The sequence below is a fragment of the Mustela nivalis genome (genome assembly GCF_964662115.1).
Source record: "Mustela nivalis genome assembly, chromosome: 2".
Taxonomy (NCBI): Eukaryota; Metazoa; Chordata; class Mammalia; order Carnivora; family Mustelidae; genus Mustela; species Mustela nivalis.
The window spans coordinates 159,425,697-159,441,956 of record NC_139021.1 but is presented as its reverse complement, the minus strand read 5'-3'; the positions used below and the strand labels follow the sequence as shown (position 1 = coordinate 159,441,956).

Genomic DNA, 16,260 nt, shown 5'->3' with positions numbered 1-16,260 from the left:
ATACTGTTTGGCTTGGTTTTTTGAACGATATTAGTGAAATTGTACCATATGTAAGCTTCTGCAGTTTGCTTTTTTTCATTTAACATTACATTCCTGAGATTATCCTTGCTGTTATGTGTAGCTGTAATGAATTTATTTACAGTGGCATATGGAGTATTCAATTGTATGGATTTATCCATTTTATTGTTGGTAGTATTAGGGTTGTGTCAGACCTTTTGCTAGTATTTAACAGTGGTGCTGTCAATATTCTTATACATGTTTTTGAGAACAGGTATCCCAACAGTTTCTTTGGTGTAACGTATCCCAAAAGTTTCTTTAGTGTATATTCCTTAAGTGGAATTTGTGATCATAGGGTTAGCACATCTGTTTTACAAGATAATGTTAAATTGTGTTCCAAAGCAGTTGCTACAATTTACACTGCAACCAGCATTTCACACCCCTTCAGGCACTTTATGTTGGGTACATTTAAGTCTTTCACCTACTTTTTCTATTAGATTATTTGTCTTTCCTATATTAATGATGTATATAAATTCTTTATATACCCTGGACATTCAGCTTTTGTCAACTGTATGCATAGCAAATGTCTGCTCCAAATTTGTGGTATGTTTTCTCACTTTCTTGATAGTGTCTTTTGATTAATAGAACTTAATTTTATTTTTTTTTACAATTTTAAAAAAAGATTTTATTTATTTATTTGACAGAGAGGTAGACAGTGAGCACAAGTAGGCAGAACGGCAGGCACCGGGAGAAGGAGAAGCAGGCTCTTGCGTCGAACTTAACAAATAAGTAATTACACGTGAAGTTCATAGAACAGTACTTGGCACATGAAAGCAGATTAGCTATTTTTAAAAAGATTTATTTATTTACTTACTTATTTAAAGAGAGAGAGGACAAGTGGGAGGTGCAGAGGGAGAGTGAGAGAGAGAATCTCACGCCGACTCTGCGCACCAAGCACATAGCCTGATGTGGGGCTTGATCACACGACCGTGAGGTTATGACCTAAACTGAAACCGAGAGTCTGACGCTCAAACAACTGCACCAGCCAAGCACCCTAAAAGGAAAGTAGCCATTATTGATATTATCATGTCTCATCAATTCACAGATGCATATTTTTTCACATTTACCATCTGTGGTAGGTTGAACAGTGTCCTCCAAAGACATTCACATCCGAAACCCTGAACCTGAGACATCTACCTTAACATTACTAATGTTACTTTGCCAGCGTGATTGAATGAAGGATTCTGAGATGGAGAGATTATCCTGGGTTATATGGGAGGACCCTCAAATGTAATTGCCAGTGTCCTTATAAGGAAGAGGCAGAGGGAAGTTTGATTGCAGTGACAGAAGGGAGAAGGTGTGATAGGACCTGGCAGTACAGGGAGATTTGAAGGTGTTTCGCAGGTGGGCTTTTAGAGAGGGATAAAGAGGCTATGAGCTAAGGAATGCAGCTGTAGAAAATGGAAGAGGCAAGGAAATAGGCTCTCACCTAGAGCCTCTGGAGGGAACATGGCCTGGCCCACACTTGCTTTTGGCCTGCTGAAACTGATTGCAGACTTTTAGCTTCCAGCTGTGTTTGAAGTCCCACTGCTGTGGTCATTTGTGATGGGAGCCACAGGGAACTAACACAGCAGCTCTTAAAATTGATGGGTCTTCCATGCTCACCAGCCAGGCAACAAGTCACAATTTAATTGTTCTTACCTGCTCTTCCAGGGAGGGACCTGGTTGTGACTCCTGATCTCATACTGGACGACAGCAATTCATTGAGCTCTCAAAGAACAGACTTTTAAAAAAAATTTTTTTATTTAATTTTAATTTTTTTTAAAGATTTTATTTATGTATTTGACAGACAGAGATCACAAGTAGGCAGAGAGGCAGGCAGAGAGAGAGAGGAGGAAGCAGGCTCCCCACTGAGCAGAGAGCCCGATGTGGCTCCATCCCAGGATCCTGGGATCATGACCTGAGCCGAAGGCAGAGGCTTTAAGCTTTAACCCGCTGAGCCACCCAGGTGCCAAGACATTTTTTTTTTAGAGAGGGAGAGAAAGAGGGAGAGGGGGGAGTGGCAGAGGGAAAGGGAGAGAGAATTTTCAGCAGGCTCCATGCCCAGAGGGCTGCACGACACATGACGAACCCTCCACAGCTAATCACAGAGACAAGTCCACATTGAAAACAGATCTTATTAAATAAATATCCAATCTCATAGCAAAATACTCAATTGAAAAAAAAAGAAGCAGCAGCAGCAACAGCAGTCATCACCAGGGTTCCTGATGGTAGAGGGTGCTGCTCTGTGGAAAACATAGCTGTCAAGAACGGAATCAAAAACTATTTTTAAAACTCAGGCTCTGAATATGAAAACATTTTAGGAACATTTTGACTAGTTTATTTCCCTCAAATTTTCTTTCTTATGCATGCATTTAAAATCTTAAAAAATTAAAAAATAAGTTTATAATCGTGTAACTTAAAGAATTCTAAGTAGTGAGAAAACATTGTCCTACAATTTTAATAGCAATGTTTTTCCTTTCTTAATATAAGGGTGCATTGTAGAATTGTTGGCATCTGAGATTCGAACACATTTATTATTATTATTAACGTATGCCTTTGTGTCTTGTTTAAGAAATCCTTTCCTACCCATCAGTTGTACAGACAGTCTTTGATGTTGTGTTCTAAAAATGTCATAGTTTACTCTTTACATTACCTTCCAGGATCGCTTAGAATGGATTTTTGTGTATGGGGTAAGGTAGTTATTTAGTTATTTTTCATCTGTAACCAAGTACCATTTATCAAAAAAGCTATCATCTTTTTCATGGTTCTTTACTATCAGCTCTATCATAAGCCAAGGTTCCATTTATGCACGGGCCATTTTATTTCATTAGTTACATTGTCTCTAAATCAGTAAGATCCTTTTTAATTACTAGGAATTTATAATAATTCCTTATATTTTGTATAGCAAGTCCCTCCGTGTAGTTCTTTAGAATCGCCTTGTCAGTTCTTCCCTCCTCCCAAAATACTTTCAGGATTTTGATTGGAATTTGTCAGATCTGCACATCAATTTGGGGAGAACTGGCATTTTCTCAACACTGAGTCTTCCAGTCCAAAACTATGATAAAGCCCTCCATTTAGTCAGGTCTTCTATAATGTTTTTCAGTGAAGTTCCGTAATATTTTCCATCAAGGTCATAGAAGTATTTTGTTAGGTTTACCTCTAAGTACTTCATATTTTTTATGCCACTGTAACTGAAATCATTTTTTAAAGTTTCATTTTCTAACTGATTGTTGCTGATACATAAAAATTCAGCTGAGTTTTATGCATTGGCTTTGTATCCTGAACCATTATTCACCTTAATTCCCGTGTTTTGTGGGATATATATATATATATATATATATATATAATTTTTTTGCCTTTTTCTATGTTGACACATCTATAGGATCCGAAAATAGTGACTCTTTTTAACTTTTGTTTCTTTTTCTTGTTTTTCTGTGTCAGCTAAGTCCTCTAGTCCAATGCTGAATAGAAGTGTGGTAGTGGCAACCTTTGTATTCTTCATGAAACTGAAAGGGATAATTTGAATGTTTCACCATAAACTAAGATACTCAGCTTGGCATTGTGATAACCCGTCCCCAAGATTGCCCCCAAACAATCTTTGTCTAACCCTGCCCAGGGCTGACCTGTGTCATATGATCCTCAGGAAATGGCGGTTTGACCTCTGAGACTAGGTGATAATAGATGCTGCGTTTTCCCTTTGCTCTTTTTCTGGAAGCCAGAAGCTGTGTCGGGAGCATCCTGATGCAGCCTTCCATGGGGTCAATGCAGCAGAGAAGCCTTCGGCCAGCATCCACCATCAATTCTCCAGCTCTGTGAGTAAGCCACCCCGGAAGTGGTTCCTCCAACCCCTGTCCTGCCTTCAGACACCTGCATACTAACCAGTATTCTTGGGGTTTCCTCAGAAACTCTGAGCTAGAGCCAAACCTCTCCTAATTTCTGACCCACAGAAAGTGTGTGAGAACACAAATGTTTGTTACTGTGTGAAGCCATTAAGGTTTGGGGTAATCTGTCACTCAGTGATGGATCCCCGATACGGGGAATTTTTTTAGAGGCTTTATCAGAGAAGGTTCCCACTTATTCCTAGTTTTATAAGAGATTTTTAAGAGTTATGAAGGATGTTGAATTTTATCCTATACATTCTCTCCATCTAGTGAATAAACATGTTCTCTTTCTTTATCATAAAAAAAAATACATGAATTATATTGGTTGATTTCCTTTTTCTTTCCTGTTTTGTTACGTTTTCATTTAAATTCCAGTTAACACCTGTAGGATTAATGTCAGGGGTATGATATAGTGATTCAACACTTGCATACAACACCTAGAGCTCATCACAACAAGTGTGCTCCTTAATTCTATCACCTGTTTTGCCCATCTCCCCCACCACCCACCCCTACCTCCCCTCTGATCACCACCGGTTTGTTTTTTGTAGTGAAGAGTCTGTTTCTTGGTTGCCTCTGTCTTTTTTGCCTCCTGTATTCCTCTTCTTTTTTCTTAAATGCCAAATGAGTGAAAATACGTAGTATTTGTATTTCTCTGACTGACTTATATCACTTAGCAGAACACTCTCTAGCTCCAACCACATTGCAACTGGCAAGATTTCGTTCTTTGTGATGGCTGAGTAATATTCCATTATATTTATGTACCATCTCTTCTTTATCCATTCATTCATTAGTCGACGGACACTTGGGCTGCTTCCATAATTTGGCTATTGTAAATAATGCTGCTCTAAACATGTGCCCCTTTGAATGAGGATTTTTGTGTCCTTTCAGGTAAATACCTACTAGTGTAATTGCTGAGTCGCAGGGTAGTTTTATTTTTAACTTTTCGAGGAATTTCCATACTGTTTTCCGGAGTGACTGCCCAAGTTTGCACTCTTACCAGCAGTACAAGATGGTTCCCCTTTCTCCACATCCTCACCAATACCTGTTATTTCTTGTGTTTTTGCTTTTAACCATTCTGACAACTGTGAGGTGATATCTCATTGTAGTTTTACACTTGATCTTAGCCAAAAGGCCAAAAAGTGATTTTCATTGTAGTTTTGATTTGCATTCCCCTGATGATAAATGATGTTGAGCATCTTTTCATGTGTCTGTTGGAAAAATGTCTATTCGTATCTTCTGCCCATTTTTAATTGAATTATTTGGCTTTTTTGGGTGTTGAGTTTTGTAAGTTCTTTATATATTTTGGATACTGATCCTTTATCAGATATGTCTTTGGCAAATATCATCTCCCATTCCATAGGTTTACGGATCGTTTCCTTTGCGTACCAAAGCTTTTCATTTTGATGTGGTCCCAGTAGTTTATTTTTTTATTTTGTTTCCCTTGCCTCAGGAGACATACCTAGAATGAAGTTGTATATTACCCAAAGCAATCTACACATTTAATGCACCTATTAAAACACCACCAAAATTTTTCACAGAGCTAGAACAAACAATCCTAAAATTTATATGGAACAACAAAAAACCCCAAATAGCCAAAGCAACCTTGAAAAAGAACAAAGCTGGGGGCACCACAATTCCCGACTTCAAGCCTATTACAAAGCTGTAGTCATCAAAACAGTATGATACCGGCACAAAAATAGACACAGAGATCAATGGAACAGAACTGAAAACCCAGGGCGCCTGGGTGGCTCAGATGGCTAAGCTCAGGTCATGATCCCAGGGTCCTTGGATCGAGTCCCACGTTGGGCTCCCTGCTCAGGAGAGGCGCGGGGGCGGGGGTGGTGGCTGCTTCTCCCTCTTCCTCTGCTCCTCTCCCTGCTTGTGCTCTCTCACTCTCTCTGTCAAATAAATAAATAAAATCTTAAAAAAAAAAAAAAAAAAGGAACTGAAAACCTAGAAATGAACCCACAATTATATGGTCAATTAATCTTTGACAAAGCAGGAAAGAATATCCAATGGGAAAAAGAATGTCCAATGGGAAAAACAAATGGTGTTGGGAGAACTGGAAAGCAACAGGCAGAAGAATGAAACTGGAGCACTTTCTTACGCCATACCCAAAAATCAATTCAAAATGGATGAAAGACCTAACTATAAGGCCAAAAGCATAAAAAGCCTAGAAGAGAACACAGGCAATGACTTCTTTGACATCAGTCCTGTCCTCCTCTCCTTCCTTCCTTCCTTCCTTGTTGTCTTTCTGTCTTTCATGAATTTGATGAAGTCTTCTTGGGGTATGCATTTGGAAAGATATCCTAAACTTGTTCTGTGGGGGAGAGGCCCTTATTATCTTGTTTAATAAGTAGTCGTTTATCAAAGAGATTTTTAAAATAAATAAATAAATAAATAAATAAATAAATAAATAGTTTTGTTTTTAAAGATTTTTAAAATTTATTTGACCGAGAGAGAGATCACAAGTAGGCAGAGAGGCAGGGGGAAGCAGGCTCCCTGCTGAGCAGAAAGCCCGATGCCGCCCCTTTTAAAAATTTCAGACTTGATGGGGCACCTAGGTGGCTCAGTGGGTTGAGCCTCTGCCTTCGGCTCAGGTCATGATCTCAGGGTCCTGGGATCAAGCCCCATATTGGGCTCTCTGCTCAGCGGGGAGCCTGCTTTCTCCTCTCTCTCTGCTTGCCTCTCTGCCTACTTGTGATCTCTGTCTGTCAAATACATAAATGAAAATCTTTAAAAAAAAAAGAAAATTTCAGACTTGCACCTTGTGTGGATGGCTGAAGCACAGGTGGGCCAGCCATGTTGAGGAAGCTTTCCTAGGATCTATACACTCTAGCTATTTTGCAACTTCTCATTTGTACCTGCAGATTCTTGAGAAGGTCCAAGCATCCAAGCGTCCTTATGAATTCACATGCACAACCTGTAGAAAAAGAGATCAGGAAAGAAGTGAGATGATGTACAGACTGCTCTTTTTAAGTTGAGGTTTCTGTACCTAGCACGTTTGAGCAGCAGTAGTTACATTCAGTGCTGGACTCACAAATGAAGCTTGAAGCAGAGAACTCTGACAAGGACAGAAAAGAACAGTGTTAGAAGGTGTGAGAAGTAGCACTAGTGTTAAGAAGGCCAATAACAAATTTATTACTGACTATAAAAAGGCAATTTAATGATTCCGTTGAGGACCAAATGAGAAGAGACAGCAATTGCCTTAGGAAGGATTTAGGTTGGATATTAAGAGGACCTTTCTGACAATGAAAAGTTATTGGATGCTGGAATTCATTTTTCAGAAAATGGTGGAATCTTCTCTGGAGGTATTTAAGAAGAGAACAGGCTACACCACTTTCAGATTGCTTGAAGGTAGTTCATTCATTCATTCGATACGTATTTAATGAGCATCTGTGTTGTGCTAGAAATTGCCTAGGCACTGGAATGCAGCTGTGAAGAAAACAAAGACCAACTCATGTCCTGGAACTTACAGAAGTGGGAGAGGAGATAGATACTGAACAAATGACAAAATAATTCCAGATGATAGGTGCTATGAAACAAGGTAATTAATAGGAAATGACCACAGGCCTTTAATTCATTGAGATTTATTTATTTATTTATTTATTTATTTATTGAGATCTATTTATTTATTTATTTATTTGAGAGTGAGAGAGAGAGCGAGAGAACGCACGTGTGTGTATATGCACATGATAGATGGGGGAAGGGCAGAGGGAGAGAGAGAATCTCAAGGAGTCTCCCTCCTGAGCACAGAGCCCTACTTGGGACTTGGTTCCAGGACCCTGAGATCATGACCTGAGCCAAAACCAAGCGTTGGATGCTTAACCAACAGAGCGACCCAGGCACCCCAAACTTCTTTTTAGGTTGTGTGATCATAGAAGACATTTCAGAGGAGGCCATTTTTGAGGTGAAACCTGAAAGATAAGAAGGAGCCACCCGGCCTAGATTCAGGGAAGAGCATTCCAATGAAGGAGTCAATATAAAGGGCCAAAGGCAGGAACAAGCTAGGCAGGTGTGCAGAGCACAAGGAATACCTGCATGGTTGGTGTACAGCAAGCGAAGGGGGGAGATTGGTGTAAGGTAAGTTCAAAGAGGTAGCACAAACTAGATCAGAAAGAGCTTTCTGAGTGTTTGGATTTCATTGAAAGGACAACCGGAAGCTAGGGGAGTATCATGTATGGCTTATACTATGGGAAAATGTATTCTGGCCCAATTTAGGAGGCTCCTGTGGTAGTCCGGATGAGAGATGGTGGGGCTTGACCAGGGGTGGTAGCAGTGGACAGACCTGCAGAGTTTTTCTCAGGACTTTGGTTCCATGATTGTCCAGAGGAGTTATATTTCTATTATTTCCAACAGAAAAATAATACAAGGAGCATGAACAATTTACTTTTATTGCCTGAGATTTCACAAAGGTGTGTATTCTCACATCGTTCGGGGATAGGAAAGGCATTCTTGAAATGAGAGCACTAATGAAATCAGTGTCACAGTAGTGTTACGGCACGGTCTTTTTGGAGAGGCATTCTTTGCTTTGGACATCGAAAATGGCTCTTCTTGCTAATCTCCTGAAATCGTGCCATGCTTATTGGAGATGAGGCTAAAAAGATAAGGTATAGCATCTTAAGCATAACCTGGTTTGATAAGCTAAGGACACCATGTTTTATTTTGTAGGGGGAGTCACTGAAGTTTTTTCTGAACAAAGGAGTAACATAATTAAAAACTTTTAAAAATTGTTAATTTGCTTTTAAAAATGTCTCTGGTGAGAGATCCTAGAGACAAGAGAATCACTTATAAAACTCTTGCCATTATCACCTTGGAAAGGAAGGGACTGATGAGATGAGAAACATCTTGGAGGCCGGCTCAATCAACAGAACTTACAGATGGAACTGATTGGAGTCAGTAAGTAAAATAGAAGTCGTCAGAGGTTATTGGTTATTGCTGAGATTTTTGAATCTGAATGATAAGGATGCTGTTAAGAGAAAGAGTACAAAAGAGGAGGTAATAGATATGTGTCATTATACATTTGTGCAAATCTATAGAATGTTCCACCCCCAGAGTAAATCTGAATGTGTCAGTGTAGGTTCTTGATTATAACAATCTCTGGCTAGAGACGTTGATAGTGGGAGGGGCTGTAGATGTGTGGGGACAGAAGTTGATGGAAAATCTCTGTACTTTGCTGGTAATTTTGCTGTGAAATGGCCCTGGAAAAATGAAGTATTTAAAAAAAAAAAAAGTAAGAAAGCTAGAGGACAGCCTATTCTGGTATTAGAAGTAGGCATGGCCAGAGGTAGACTTCCCACACTTTATTAAGGCCCCTTGAACTGCCATGTTGTTGTAAAATCTACAAAAATAAGGCATTTTTTGGTATTCTTTTTCTTAAAGAGGGCTCCCCATATTGCATGGGATCATGACCTGAGCCATGTTGCATAAGGACCCATAAAATCTGGATCAGTCCAAGATGTAAGGGATCCTGACCCATTTCACTCTCTTCACCTGAATGTTCGTTTTTGTAACTAGCTAGAGGATACTTTCCTAGAAAAGGGGGTTTGAATTCTAATTAGCAAAACAACTTCAATAGCACTGAACGAACTTTTAAACTATTTTAGTTTAAGCTGAATTAAAAAGTTAAACATTTCTAAACATTTATGTTCCCAATATAGCTGGAATCTCTCCCAATGGTAAGAGTATCAATATCCCATTATCCCTACACTGGATGTTCTTATTTTATCTTTGGTATTTGTCACTTTCTCTTGTTTTTTTTTTTTTTTTTAATGAACCCAGTGCAGGCTCAAACTCATGAGCCTGAGATCAAAACCTGAGCTGAGATCAAGAGTCAGACACTTAACTGACTGAGCCACCCAAGTGCCCCAATTTCTTTTTGGTTTTTAAATTTCCCTCCTTTTCACCTTTTATTTATCTTAAAGCACCATCTTTGGTATCTTTTTGCTGTGATGTTCCTCATCATTTAATCTTTATTTCTGAATTTTCTCTTTTTTTTCTAATTCTTCCATTGAGTTTTTTAACTTTATTTCTGAATTTTTCTATTTCAGTTTCTACTATTTTTTTATGTCTTGTATTATTTGTAAATGGCTTTCTGTTTGTTTTGAAGCAGAGTAAAGTAGTGGTAGTCTTTCTGGTGTGCTTAGATTATCTGTAGAAATGTTATTCTGCTTCTTATTTTCCTTTTCAGGATAATGACTTCTTTTATCGATTTAACCTTGATACTTTTCTGGTTTTTTTTTTTTTAATTTTATTTATTTATTTGACAGACAGAGATCACAAGTAGGCAGAGAGGCAGGCAGAGAGAGAGAGAGGAGGAAGCAGGCTCCCGCTGAGCAGAGAGCCCGATGCGGGGCTCCATCCCAGGACCCTGGGATCATGACCTGAGCCGAAGGCAGAGGCTTTAACCCACTGAGCCACCCACGTGCCCCTCTGTTGTTTATTTTTTTAAAGATTGGTTTGTTTATTTTCAAATAGAGTATATGCGTGCAGGCATGTGAGCTGGGGAAGGGCAGGGACAGAGGAAGAGAGAATCTTGAGCACACCCCCCACTTTGCGTGGAGCCTGATGGGGTCTTGATTTCACAAACCTGGGACCTGAGACCGGGACATGAACTGAAATCAAGATCAGAGACTTAATGAACTGAGTGACCCAGGTGCTCCTCTGTTTTATGTGCTATTGGTTTTCCTAAAATTTTAGGAGATACAAGTATAGTTTAGATGGATGGTAGCTTGCTGACTGAAGCTTCCCAACATTGTTCCCTCCCCCACTTGATCTGGATCTTCTCTTTCCTTGATTCTGCTATCCCAGCTCTGCTGAATTTTGATTCTCTCAGTGTGTGGCCATATCCCGGAATGGAGCCCTGGGCTGGTGAGTGTCAAGAGTTGCTAAGGGGTTAGATTGCTCTAAGATGCAGATTTGAACCAGGGGCCCCATGCCCTCAGCCACTAATAGGATTAGGCCAAACTCTCAGTTTAATCTCATGTTCTCAAGTTGACTCGCCTTCCTTTCCTTGACTGTTTTGGGGTTTTTCAGTTTGGGGGGGTCTGTCAGAGGTCTTGTTGCTTTCTGGCACAGATGCTGAAATTATGCAAACGTGTGGCTATTGCTGATTCACTCTCCCCTGCTTGGCATTCGTGGAGATACCCTGTCACCCAGCTTTGCAAAATGTGGTCCACAGATTTTTGGTTTGCTTTCTGTTGCTCTCTCACTTTCTATGTGGGGATTTAGAGAGATTAAAAAACTGTGGTGTCATCACTGCCATTTATCTACTATCTGTATTTGATTTTTTTAAAAAGATTTTATTTATTTATTTGACAGACAGAGATCACAAGTAGGCAGAGAGGCAGGCACAGAGAGAGGAGGAAGCAGCCTCCCTGCTGAGCAGAGAGCCGGATGTGGGACTCGATCCCAGGACCCTGAGATCATGACCTGAGCCGAAGGCAGAGGCTTTAACCCACTGAGCCACCCAGGCGCCCCTGTATTTGATTTTTTAAAAAAGATTTTATTTATTTATTTGCCAGAGAAAGAGAGCAAGAGTGTGAACACAAGCAGGGGAAGCAGCAGGCAGAGGGGGAAGCGGGGTTCGCTGCTGAGCAAGGAGCCAGATGCGGGACTGTATTTGATTTTTGAGATGTATAAACTGAGACTTTCTAATTGTTTTTTAAAAAATTTAGAGATACACAAAATAAAAAGGGAATGCTCTCCTCTCTGCAGGCCCATTCTCTGGAGGTATTTACTGTTAAGAGGAAGATATTCTTCTAAACATTTTTCTGTCCCTTCACCACACACACACACACACACACACGCACACGTATGTATATATGTGTTTTTTCCTACTGCTCACAGTCTACATTTTTATTGCAATTTGGTTTTTCCCCTTAAGATATGTTGGGGATATCTTTAAGGACTAATATAGTCTGATAGTTTTGCTATTGATCACCATTACCAGGTGGATAGTTCCCTCAAGAAGGATACAAACTGTTTTGGCTTGCTTTGAAAATAAACATTTAAAGAGTGTTAAGATCTATCACAAAATAATTGGTAGTATTGGTCTGTAGTCTGGGAAAGCGTTGGCACTCGGGGCCGCGGCGCAAGGCCTCCATGACCTCTCACTGCTTTTCTCGAAGAAAATTCTGTTTGGTGGCATATTCCAGGCTGGAGTAATCCTCCCAGGTGGACTTTCCTGATGCTATTTTTCCTTTTCTCCCACAGGGTATGAGATTTAGTGGGCCAAAGAAGGAGACTATTGAGTCCCCTTGTGAAATTATATGGCCTGGTGACCAGGGTATTCAGAAAGTGAGGCTCTGGGCCCACCTCGACCACTACTTAAGTAGCATTGAGCAAGTCCTTTTACCTTTCTGGGCTGAAAGACAAATTTTATTTGTCTAGAAAATTATTTGTTTGTCCATTATCACTTAATTTCTAAAAGGAAAGAAAGACATATACTTTCCAGTTCTATTTGGTAAGCATCACACCTTTTTTGCCTTACATTCTGCCCCTTCAACCATGTGCATGATCTGCTTGACCCCTGGGAACTTTTCAGCTTGCTACCCTGGGACTCCACAATTCTTTGTCCTCCCCTCTCCCAGTCTATTACTGAAATAGACTTGATATATAACATTGTATATGCATAAGATATACCACATGCTGATTTGATATATATATATATATATATATATATTGAAATGATCACCACGCTAAGTTTTGTTCATATCCATCACCTGGGACTACATAGTTCTTAAAGCCCTGGGTCTCAAAGTGTGAGCTGGAGGTTCAAGTGGAGAACCCTGTGCCCCCCTCCGGGTTCACTTAATCAGAATCCTGCTGAGTGGCCTCGGAAACCACACTTTTTATATGTGATCCTGATTATTCTATTGCTCACCAGAGTCTGAAAACTCATGCTCAGGTAAATTCCAACTATATCATTCTAACATTACAGGGGTGGGGGTGTGGGAAAGGGAATTAAGATGGATAAATATAGTTATTGTATCTTTATTGTATCTACCCATGCCAACTCTGGGGAGGGAAGCCCGCTTTCCTTGCTTTACTTTCTTCCCAAGTGATGAGAGGGCAGGCCAGCTGTTCTCAAAACAGGCCATTGGTACGTGGAAAAACTGTGAACACAGAGAGTCATTAGATGACACAGGTGCTTGAGTTAAGTTCTAGAGATCAAGGGAGCCGGCTACTATTACTATGAATAAATGACATTTATTAAGCAGCGTGTACCAGGCAGATGGCTAAGGATTTTAAATGATCTCATTTGAATCTTATAACAGACTTCAGAGGCAGGTATGACTAATTCCTATTATAAATAAAGGCAGAAAGGCTAGGTAACTTTTTTAGTGTCTTTTAGTGGATTGACTTGTTAAATTAAGATTCAAATTCAGTTCTGAATGATGCCAACGATAGCCAGATCACCCTTGTTCCCTAACTGGGATGATTGGTACATAAAAGGGAGACAGGGACGTCTGGTACTAGGGAATTACAAATCTGTTGTGTCACAGAGTTTTTGCCAGAAACAGGCAAGAGAAAACACCAGAGGTCTACTTAGTAAGCTCCTAAAAGATATAGATGAGTTTACTTACTCATAAATGAACTTACTCAATAAATTGTGTTCTTATTTCTTAGAGGACTCACTAGCACAGAATAGATTCTCACTGCATTTGCTGTTATTGAGTTGAAAAATAGAAGCCCTGTTTGCAGAGCCCTACAAGGACTGCTTCCTCTCAAATTATTGTTTCCCTTCCAAATCTTATGTAGTCGAACCTCCAGTGATCTTCAGGAGCACTCTCTAAAGACAGATGACTGGGCCCCTCCTCAAATTTATGAATCAGAGTTTCTTGGGGTGGACTTGAACCTGGGAATTGGTATCTTTAGAAGTGTCCTCCTGGTGATTCTGGTGAGCAGCCAGGTTTGAGAACCACTAGGTTAAATGATCCAAAATGAATTACTTGGATTAGGGAATGCCTTTACTTACTGCAGTGGATCTGATTTTGAGGAGCCAGGGACAATCTATCTGGCAGAAAGAACTGGCTTGCTTTCTTAACCTCTCCGGCTTCCTAAGCCCTTGTGCCCCCACCCTGGGCTTCCCCATCTCTGTCCCAAGTCTTTCTACCTAAGCTGGCTGAAAAATGACCTTGAGAACAGCAGTGCCACATTGTGGAGAGAAGAAATCTAGTGCTACAAAATGAGCAGGTCGCTGTCCTAAAAACAAAAACCAAAAACCAAACCAAACCAAAACAACCCCACTAGGGCTGCAATTGCCACTTTGTCCAGCAGGGTGCACCACGTCCTTATGTTTTTAGGTGAGGCAGTTTCTTTTCCTTACCTATGGGTTAATCTCCGTAAACATCCCCTAGAAGTCATGGGGTGGAACATCCTTGCCAGATCAGAAATCCAAAACCTCCACGCTGTGAAACTGGAATGAACTGGGAAGAGGCTCTGCCCAGGCATGCACTGGCCTTCTGCTGAGGTTAAAAGTCAATTGCTGAGACGGTCTTGGTTAGAGTGAAACTGTGGTAATCCCCAAGTCAATGTGTGACTTTATAAAAACATGTCTGTGTGGCCCAGTACCTGCTGTAAGATATGTCTTGTTAGTTATATTTTTATTTGGTACACTTAAATCAGGCATTAGATAATAGATCTAGCCTCTTGTCTGGTGCTATTTCCACCCAAAGACATCCGGGTTTATATCAGTGGAACAGGCTGGATCACTGATCATTCATCTTTAAGTTGATGCTGACCAGGCTAAATCTCTCTCTGTATCTCTCTGAATCTCTGTCTCTGTCTCTGTCTCTGTCTCTGTCTCTCTCTCACACACACACACACACTCACACTTTTCTGATACTTATACCTGGATATGTTTTTCCATGGCTTCATCATGTTTGGTGACATCCAGCTAAATTACTACAATTAGAAAGGAGATGTGTGAAAGTTTATAGAAATCCGCCAGTCTAGCTGGTTGCACTCTCTGCGTGTTTTCTAATAGCCGTACGTAGGCTCCAAAGCTCAGGTAGCCTGAGAAGGCTTCGCACCTCTGCAGATTTGCGTAAGATTTCCTGGCAGATGACGGCATTTTTTTTTTCTTTGTTTTTCTATGTCTGTGTCTTCTACTGCTTGGTTTTCTCAACCAAGAGTTTCTAAAGTTATACCGGTGAGCCAGGATGGCAGGGCTTAGTGTAACGATTTCCTCATGGCTTTGTTTGCTCTGACATGTTTGCTGTCCTCCCACCTAGACTGTAAGTCTTTGACTGCGGCTCCAAGCCCAGATCTCTGACATCCCTCGAATTCTCGCTTCTCACATTGTTAGATGTGCACTACTTGCTCAATTCAAATGTTTAGGTTGAATGATGAGGAAAGGTATGTTGACAGAGTGAGAAGTCAAGGAGAACCAGGAGAGACAGAAAGAGAAAGTAGTGTTTCCAGAAGACGGGCTTAACAGGGGCACCTGGGTGGCTCAGTTGGTTAAAGTGGCTGACTCTTGATTTCCACTCAGGTCATGATCTTGGTGGGGAGTCTGCTTGTCCCTCTGCCCCTCCCCCTGCTTGGGCTCTCTTTCTCCCTCTCTCAAATAAATAAATACAATCTTAAAGAAAAGAAAAAAGAAAAAAATTTGAGCCAGGTTAGTGTCCACTAAGAGTTCAAAGAATCCTGCATTAGTTTTAGCTTCTTAAATATAGTGAATAAAGAGAAATAACCTTGGGGCACCTGGTGGCTCAGTCAGTAGAGCAAGCAACTCTGGATCTTGGGGTCACAAAGCTTCTTTAAGAAAAGAAAAGAAAAACACACAAGCTCAAAAGACAAGTAGTCTTGCTTATACTCTCATCAGTGAGTTACATTGTCCAGAGAACCTTATTTACCTATAGGTTTGAAAACCTATAGGTATTTGGAATTTAGAAAGGATTAAGATTTATTGAAATATAAGCATACTTGGAAAATAGTTGCTTTATTTCTTTTTTTTTTCCCCTCCGGCTTTCTAATTGCACATAACTTGGAGCACATCTGGAGTGTTCTAAAGCAGAACTCGGAATTTTATCATTTCACTCATATCTATTTCTTGTTTAAAGAATTACTTTTTCTGTCTCTGAAGTGATTATTCTGGTAGCTTTTTATATTGTTTGAGGGGGAAATAATCCATTGATTTTAGAGGTATAAATGTGGGGCAACTGAGATCTGGATCAGTGATTTGGTCTTGGTTGTAAAGAAGAATAAATAAGTATAAAAACAGTAAAATCTTGGAATAGAGCATACTGGTTAATTGGGTTTCTGATTAACTATAGGTTAACGAGAAGACACTTTGTTTGAAATACCCTTAAATTGCCTTAGGGTATTTTCTTGC

At 40.2% G+C, this 16,260-nt stretch overlaps 1 protein-coding gene across 5 annotated transcripts in view; it reads left to right on the top strand.

Annotated features, from left to right (window-relative positions):
• The window catches only part of SEC31B (SEC31 homolog B, COPII coat complex component), a 125,104-nt gene that overhangs the window by 64,580 nt on the left and 44,264 nt on the right, over positions 1-16,260 (top strand). For 4 of the 5 annotated variants that reach the window (XR_014309315.1, XR_014309317.1, XR_014309318.1 and 1 more), the window contains one exon: positions 3,755-3,851. The gene's annotated coding sequence lies outside the window, so the exon portion shown is untranslated. The remainder of the gene's footprint in view (positions 1-3,754; positions 3,852-16,260) is intronic. The other variant, XR_014309316.1, reaches the window with a different exon arrangement.